Here is a 9,911-nt window from a genome sequence, read left to right on the forward strand (position 1 = left end):
TTATAATTTGATTTTCAAATTTTAAATTATCAATCACATTACTTAATATATATATATATATATATATATATATATATACGCTATATATGTATATATATATACGCTATATATATATATATATACGCTATATATATATACGCTATATACATATATACGCTATATATATATACGCTATATATATACGCTATATATATACGCTATATATATATATAGCGTATATATATATAGCGTATATATATAGCGTATATATATAGCGTATATATATATATAGCGTATATATATATATAGCGTATATATATAGCGTGTATATATATATATATATATATATATATATATATATATATATATATATAACTGTTGACTGTAAACGCGATGGTCCTAGGTTCAATCCTCGGCTTGGGAGAGGTGCTAGTCTAGCGGCACTGATGAGTTGTGATACAACGAAACAGGACTGTATGTCGATCACTACAAATATATATATATATATATATATATATGTATATATATATATATATATATATATACATATATATAAAGTACATGGGTTTAATAAAATATGTTGAAGAACGTTTTAGTAAGAGATAACATATTTATTATTCGGAAAAGAAATACGAATAGAGGTGAAAGTCCTTAATCCGCGAAGTTTCAAAGAAATACTTTCCTTCTCATCAGAAGAGAGGAGTTTAAAGAAATTTTGCTTGTAAAGCATTCACTGAAACTAGATATGAAATGGATCATATCAGCGTGAAAATGATGTACCTATTTACTATGCCTCCCCACGGGACAGAGTTAGACACCAGGGTCGTTTTTTAACATGGAGAAAAGTTACAAAAATAAATAAATTGTCTTAGTCGTGAAGGACTGATCCTCCACCGAAAGAGAACAAGAAATAGAAGTGCAGCATCTGAAGAACAGATACTACACTTTGATCTTAACCAAAAGGCCAAGAAACGGATGTAGTGGGGTAAAAAAGAAAAAAAGGTTTCCCGTGAAAGGGTGTCCCAAAGGTTAGTGAGTTCAAAATCCAGTGAATTTAATATGTATGTCTGTCTCCATATTTTCAAACTATATCTCTTCAAAAACTAAAAGTCGCATAGCAGCGCTAGGGCTCTCAAATGATTGGGTTTTTTTTTTGGACCATTCTTTTCTTTGTCTTTAGGCGGTAAAAATATTGTTTTTAAGATGTCAAAAATAGGCCAAAATCGTTATAAATTTAGTATATTCATCTTTTAATTAACAAAATTTTTAATTTTTTAATCAGTTCATATGCGTGTAAGGCTAGTACGGTGGTAACGTCACCAGCTGTGAATGCTACAGTTTTGCTTTTGGTTTCGATTGTTGCTGATGGCACCCAAATAAAGAGAGAGAGAGAGAGAGAGAGAGAGAGAGAGAGAGAGATTTAAGAATTCAGACGAGGCGTATTAACGGCGAAACGTTGGCCGATTCGCGTGGGTAGTTCTTAATGACGTTTCTGAATTTTGGAGATGAGGATTGGTATTTGGATTCATCGGACTACTGTTCTCATCTGGAGTGTGTTTTTTTACAATGTTTCGGTCGATGTAGCCTCCGATCTTCTTCAGATGTATCTTGTCAAACGTGAAGCAAATAAAGGGTTCCGCGCGAAATTCCGTCCAAATAGACGGAAACATTTGCGAGTTCTACAAGATACACATGAAGAAGGTCGGAGGTTACATAGACCGAAACGTTCTTAATGTTTATATAATTATATCTGAATTTTTTTTTTATTTTAGTTGATATCATCAATATACTTGAACTTTAATAAATTTGAATCGAATATGCCATAGTGTGTGTGTGTATGTATATATATATATATATATATATATATATATATATATATATATATATATATATATATATATCTTGAATAGTTAGGAGAAAGAGTAAATTCAATTCTACAAGAGGAGACTTATGGAGATAATTTAAAGCTCCACAAATTTCAATGGCACTCACATAGGAGACAATACGAGTGGAAAATGAAGTCACAAACACTATATATTGGTAAATATAGAATGAGTCATTTATTTAATAAGGGTATACATACATTTAGTTGGAGAATAAAAGCGACTCTTTATACCAAGGTATTTCTAAACCTAATGCTTCTCATCAGAAGAGTAGAGAAGATGCTAGGTAACATAATGCGGATGTGACGTCTTGTGAGGGATTCATCAGAAACGAAATAAATTAATAAAATTATTGATGTAGTTAGGGGAAACTATATCGAATTCTAAGATAAAAGAGGAGCGTATTGCATAAAGTGTAATGCAAAACAGGTGTATAGGGTTTCTACCATAGTTTTAAATAATGTAGGTAGTTTATGTGTTTAAGACTCAAGGGGAGGTATAAGCGTGGTTGGGTTGTGGTTCTATTTAATCCGTATGTAAGATGTATAGTATCTTTGCAGGACGTTTACGCTAAAATTTTTTATCGACAGAGGTAACCGAGATAACAAAAGCACTTAAAGACGGTGTATGTTTTCAGGGGTAACATTATGATGATGAATTAAAGAGAGAGGGCATATGCTAAGTAGGATTAATCAAACGTAACGGTTATCACAACATTACTCATCAGAGGATTTGGTTGGTTGGTTGTTTTTGTTTTACGGCATATCAACCCTTTTCAGGTTATTTAATGCCGAATCTAGTTATTTTGAGGAACGATTTTTAATGGAGTATATTTTTTGTTTTTTAAGTCAGATTCTATTTAACCCATAGTTGGGACCCTAACAGGTACTACCACTCCGGGTCAGAGTGGACCTGGGAGCAATGGCAAATAAAGGGTGGCTCCACACTCCCCAAAGCCCACAAGCTGGGGCCTCACCATCGGATATAGTTTTAGGTCATATCCAGGACCCTCATCAGAGGACTATGGCGTGATGTTATGAGATTAATGAAAGTTGTCGTGTGGATTACATGGGGCGTGTACTAGGGTTTTAATTTAGTAAGGTGAGGGGAAGGTCCGAAGGTGAATTAAAGGGTTAAGTTATGAGATGGGTATGGGAGGGCATTAGTAAGAGTATAATAATAATTTTCAGAAGATAATATGTAGTGGATGATATGTAGCAAAAATCCGAGGGTTGCCCTGTTATTAGCTGTAAATTATGTTACGTAGGCATTTAATAATTATTATAGTAAATAATTGTTACGTAGGCATTTAATAATTATTATAGTAAATAATTATGTTACGTGGGTATTTAATAACTATTATAGTAAATAATTATATTACGCAGGCATTTAATAATTATTATAGTAAATAATTATGGTACGGAGGAATTTAATAATTATTATAGTAAATAATTATGTTACGTAGGCATTTAATAATTATTATAGTAAATAATTATGTTACGAAGGTATTTAATAATTATTATAGGAAATAATTATGTTACGTAGGCATTTAATAATTATTATAGTAAATAATTATGTTACGTAGGCATTTAATAATTATTATAGTAAATAATTATGTTACGTAGGCATTTAATAATTATTATAATAAATAATTATGTTACCTTATTATTTAATAATTATTATAATAAATAATTATATTACGTAGGCATTTAATAATTATTATAGTAAATAATTATGTTACGTAGGCATTTAATAATTATTATAGTAAATAATTATGTTACATAGGCATTTAATAATTATTATAGTAAATAATTATGTTACGTAGGCATTTAATAATTATTATAGCAAATAATTATGTTACGTAGGCATTTAATAATTATTATAGTAAATAATTATGTTACATAAGAATTTAATAATTATTATAGTGAATAATTATGTTACATAGGCCCTTAATAATTATTATAGTAAATAATTATATTATGTAGGCATTTAATAATTATTATATTAAATAATTATGTTACGTGGGTATTTAATAATTATTATAGTAAATAATTATGTTACGTAGGCATTTAATAATTATGTTATGTAGGTATGTAATATTTATTATAGTAAATAATTATGTTATGTTGGCATTTAATAATAATTATAATAAATGATTATATTACGTAGGCATTTATTAATTATGTTACGTGGGTATTTAATAATTATTATAGTAAATAATCATGTTACGTAGGTATTTAATAATTATTATAGTACATAATTATGTCAGCCGCTTGAAGAAACTTGTTTTTTTATCGTTAAGTACTTTCAATTGAAATGGAAAGTTGGTCAATTTAGCTCATATGTACAGATCATCATATAATGATTAGATCACTCTGACAGACGTTAAAAAACATTTAACAAATAAATGTTTAAATTTCATCAGTATTTTTTGCGGTTAATAGTGGCCGTATGGATTAGGCCCTTGCTAATGAAACCAGAGATGGCTTCTGTTGCCGGGTTCGAATTTATCGACTGGTGTTAATCGTAACACCCTGCAATGATGATTCCCGAAAAGATGGAACGCTAGTGTCTGTAGGTATTTATCCTCCCCTGTCAGGATTGTTCCGGTTAGAATGCTCAATTTTGGTACAGAATGAGAAAAAAAGAATTAATATTGTAATAACCCAAACACTATATCAGTGTGACGTAATCATTTATTTAATTCTAATCGATAGCAGTTTATAACTTAGCTTTCAGTTCAGCTTCACGCCTGACTATTCCCAACCCCCCCCTTTCTCTCTCTCTCTCTCTCTCTCTCTCTCTCTCTCTCTCTCTCTCTCTCCAACTCTATATATGTGTGTGTTTGTGGTTGTGTCCAATCCGAGTGCTGCCCAATCTCGACTCATAAAGTACAAATAAATAAATAAATAAAGTAAAATAAAACCACCTTTTTAATATTTGGATTTAAACTGCTTACGTTAATTCAAAAATAAAATCATGCTTAGAATGGAATTCGAACTCAAAACCTCCGTTTGTAAATACGTAGTGCTAACCAACTGATTCACATTGATAATTAGACTAGATGGTGAACGCTATTAATTACTTAAAACGACTATCGTCAGAATTGTTCTGGCAGTTTACGTAAAACACCGAAGGTGCCGAATCGCTGGACCAATGAAATCGTAGCAGTTAACGTCATTTAAGAAAACATTTATTTGCTATAGTTGGTTTATTATATAAACATTTATCTTGATTTGAACTGAAAAAATAATTAAGAAAATAAAACATCATATAAAATTTTTTAAAAAATTGTTATTAAAAAAAAAAATTATACATGAAAATTACTTTACAATGCGTGTTTATATTTTTGATTTGAATTTTTATTATCTTAAAGTTTCGTAAAAATTGTCGATAATTATTCATTCCCTGTATTTATATATCTATAAAAGTGAAATTGTGTGTGTGTGTATGTGTGTGTGTGTGTGTGTGTGTGTGTGTGTATGTACATTTCCATACCAGACTTCTCTGTCAATTTTCTGTCTACAGACTCGAGATTTGACATAAGGAGTATTGAGATTTGGGAAGATCTTTTTAATCGGTTTTCGGCCAGAAATTTGGCTGTCAAGGAGTCAAAGTTCAATGATTTGACCTTTGAAAACTCTACCAAACTCCTCTGCCAATTTTAGTTCTAATTTTAGATATAGGTTCCTTAGACAGGGATCAAACTTTTTAATTTGATTTGAGCCCAAAACAATAACTGTTAAGGGGTCAAAATTTCAAATTTCAGAAAAATCCAGTATGCGGATGGCGGCCATCTTTTCTGGGTGCGTTTCACTAAACTGTCTCCAATGACGCTTTTCGGTCAAAAAACATTTAAATTATAAATTTGTGTTGGCTCTTCAAAGTTGCTTGAATTAAAAAAATATGTTTCATTTAAATTATTTGTTCGGAAAAAAGAGTTATTTTATTTCATAAAAATCCAATGTTGCTTTCATTACAAAATTGCGTAGCACAAATAGACGAGTTTTCCGAATACGAAGTTTTCCAAAAACGAGTTTATCGGGGACGAGTTTTCCAGGCACCGTTGCAGGGATACTATGTAGAGAGTTGAGCAGCAAGATGTTTGTTGACATTACATTTGAACTTCTGCATGTCAGTACAGTTGGGAAAGCAGGAACCCGGAAATGAATTCCAAAGTCTAGCAGTTCTGGGGAAGAAACTATTAAAGTAGAAGGCTTTCTTAGATCAAGGGATCTCTACTGTGTAGGGGTGGGATTTTGCTGCTTGTCAGGTTTATCGGGGATATTTACGTCGAGTGGGTACACGGGCTTGTAGTTAATAATAAATATTTAAATTTAGGTGTTTTTTTTATTGATTTGAAATTTTAATTTTCTTAAGTCTTCGTAAAATTGTTTAATTATTTATTGTATTTTAATTGTAACAAAAAAAAAAGACTTGTTTTCATTTTCAATTATATCTTCATGGAATTATTTTCATAAACACAGAAATTAAAAGGAAAATGTCCAGATTACAAAACCTCCGTTCGGCACCTTCCGGCGTTTTGCATGAACTGCCCGGAAAATTCCGACGAGAGCACGGTACTTATTCTGCAGAAATACTCAACCAACTTTCTTTCCTTCTTTCTTTCTTTTTTGCTTTCTTTCTCGCTTTCTTTCTTCTCCCCTTTTCTCATTTAAATCCCCCTCTTTCGTTTTTGACAGTTGAATGTGGCTTTGTTTTGATCAAAAGTAAAGACAAGGATTTGTACGACACGAAATAGTCGCAAAAGATCATGGCAGATGGAAAGGCTTAGTAAGAAAGGCATCATTCCAAACTCTATTGAAAGTATTGGTTGGTTGGTTGGTTGGTTATTTTTGTTTTACGGCATATCAACCCTTTTCAGGTTATTTAATGCTGAATTCAGTGATTTTGAAAAATAATTTTTTAATAAAGTATATTTATTTTTTTCAAGTCGGTTTCTATTTAACCCATAGTTGGGACGCTAACAGGTACTACCATTCCGCGTCAGAGTGGACCTGGGAGCAATTGCAATTAAAGGGTGGCTCCACACTTCCAAAAGCCCGCAAGCTGGGGCCGCACCATCGGATATAGTTTAAGGTCATATCCAGGATCAGAAAGTCTTGGAATATTGGGACTATTGTCACTCAAATTTCAGAAAAATCCAACGGTCGTTATCAGTGAGAAACTAATGGCATAAGGCTGTTGCGATAACGCAATACGATTATCGAAACAGCCAGAGAGGCTAGAATCCAGGGAGAATTTTTTGTCACCATTTGTTCTTTTATTTATTTATTTATTTATTATTTATTTATTTTTTTTAAATGGATATCACTCCAGAGAATGCATGGAACCACTTACTGTAAGGAGATTAAAAAAAAAAAAAAACACTTCAAAGTTCGAAACTAGCTAACGGTAGTATTAGGTGGATAAATTCCGACACAGAAAACGGCAACGATTCTCTCTTTGTGAGAAACATTGTCCATGGAATATAAGGACTAAAGGTTCGAAAGTAGCTTACGATGAGTGTTAGGTGGACAGATTCCGACACAAAAAACAGCAATTCTTTCTCCTTTGTCATAAATATCGTTCATGATATGTAAGAACTAAAGGGCATAATAAGGCAAGCGACAGTTACGACGCTGTAGAAAGTAAACCTCCTTTATAGCAGGTTTGACACAAGGTTAAATGTGGGTGTTTGATGTGTTTCTGTAGAGTGATCTCGATTCAAACTTGGCGCATGCAGGTTTTCAGTCTGTGGAGTTAACCACTTAGCCATGTTCATTCCATTTGTTATCAACAGTGGACAGTCACTTATAACGACTCGCGTAAAAACTCCTACAAAATAAACAATAATGCATAACTAAAGTGGTGGCGCCAGTCTGGATAAGCGCAACAGAAAATAGTCATGAAGATTCAAGAAAGATAGAAAGATCCAAGCGCAAGGGTACTCATAGTCACTCAAATTTTAGAGAAAGTCAACAGTCGTTATCAGAGAAAAATTAATGGTAAACGGCTATTGCCATAATGCGCAACGATTTTGCAACATTTATTGAAAGAAGCAAAGTGCTAGAAATGTGGAAAGACTGGTGGTCACTAAGACTTCAAAAAAACATGAGTCACTGTTAATGAGAAAGCACTGCTACTACTACTACTACTACTACTACTACTATTACTGCTGCTATAGCTGCTACTACTAGTAAGCAGCAGCAACAACAACAACAACAACAACAACAACAACAACAAATAGTACTGAACAACCCGAAAAAAAAACACTAGGAGAAATTAGAATCAAAGGGAAGACTGAGATCATACAATAGCTGAAATCTTAAGGAAAATCATCGAATGCGGCAACCAACCTGCATAAACTATGGACACTAACCAGACACATGGAAACTGCAACAGATGTAAAAAAAAAAAAAAAATGGCGAAGGGACACCACACGAAACTAAAAGAAGTGAAACTGAAGACATCTTATAAATTGTGCCCCTCTCCAAATAAAAATAGGCATCAAACGCGGTTGATATCACACAAAATAGCTTGGAAAGGTAAAGGATGATGGAAAGACGGAGACGCAAGAGCACTAATCAGACTTCCACTTGAAAAGTGCTGGGAGTAATGAGACCTTAGAGAGGCTTATTACCACTCAAATCCCAGTGAAGACCAATGGCTGTTCCCATCGAGAAATTAATGGTGAACGGCTGTTGTAATAATGCAAAGTCATTTATAACAGTAATCGAAATAGATGGAGAATTAGGTGTATCAGAATTTTTGTAGCAATGTTTGACACACCTAACACGAAACTGCGAATAAAATATAAAATACTCGTAATTTCTCTTTTAAAAGTGGGTTGTATATTTTCTTTATGGATTATACTTCCAAAATAAACTATTAAAGTTGTATAAAAAGTAATAGAAATATTTTTTTTATTTAAAAAAAAAAAAACAGTAATGAAATTAATTGAATTTTACGAGTTCAGTATTTTTCAATTTTTAAACTTTAAAAATCTATCAAATTTTTCTATTGATTCTATTTTTACAATATTTTCAGGGTCAATGTGAAATTTTATGTTCTTTCCAATAAACCGAATATAATATTTTAGACAAACGTTTTTTCTTTAATTCACGCCCCCCCCATTTTGAAATGTCTATTAAAAAGTAAATAATTAATTTATGTGCCTAATTGAAGAAAAAACATCAAAAAATAACATATTCTAATTTAAAAAAAAAAAAAAAAGAACAGTTTTTTTTTAAATTTATCTGTTAATTCCGAAGTTTAAAACCTTTTTTTTTTTAACCACGTTATTTGTATTTTTTGTTATTTTTTTTAAAATGACACCTTGGTCCTTGCCCCTTTAATTGAAAAAAAAATAGGGTTTGAATTACATTTTTCGAGTAGTTATAAGCTTGGAAAGACAGGGGGTCGAATTAATTCACGCCCCCCCATTTTGAAATGTCTGTTAAAAAGTAAATAATTAATTTATGTGCCAAAGTTTTATATATCACAAATTGAAGATAAAAGATCAATAAATAATATATTCTAATTTAAAACGAACAAAAAAAGAACAGTTTTTTAAAAAAATTTACCTGTAAAGTCCGAAGTTTAAAACCTTTTTTTTTTTAAACCACGTTGTTTGTACTTTTTATTTTTTGAAAACATGAAACCGTCGTCCTTGCTCCTTTTATTGAAAAAAAAATAGGGGTTGAATTACATTTTTCGAGTATTATAAGCTTGGAAAGAGAGGGGGTCGAATTATTCAATATTTTTCACGAAGTTTCTGACACACCTAATGGAGAATACTGAAAAACTGGAGAGACTTGTTGCCACTCAGACTCTAGCGAACACCAAAGGCAATAGCCAGTGAGTGATTACTGATGATGACCCGTGTAAATACTGAGTGGAGATGATGATGATGGTGACGACGACGACGACGACGACGATGACGACGACGACGACGACGACGACGATTGCTAGAACATTTTTGCACAAGATGTAGTTATTAACAATTGAACTCTATTTGTTCTTCCCAACGCCGGGTGATTCGTTACG

General features: G+C 31.9%; 1 pseudogene; it reads right to left on the reverse strand.

The window, feature by feature from the left end:
* Positions 1 to 726: 726 nt before the first annotated feature.
* LOC145252997 (U2 spliceosomal RNA) lies at positions 727 to 955 on the reverse strand (annotated as a pseudogene).
* Positions 956 to 9,911: the final 8,956 nt, after the last annotated feature.

The sequence above is a fragment of the Euprymna scolopes genome, chromosome 29 (genome assembly GCF_053919585.1).
Source record: "Euprymna scolopes isolate OS-2025 chromosome 29, ASM5391958v1, whole genome shotgun sequence".
Taxonomy (NCBI): domain Eukaryota; kingdom Metazoa; phylum Mollusca; class Cephalopoda; order Sepiida; family Sepiolidae; genus Euprymna; species Euprymna scolopes.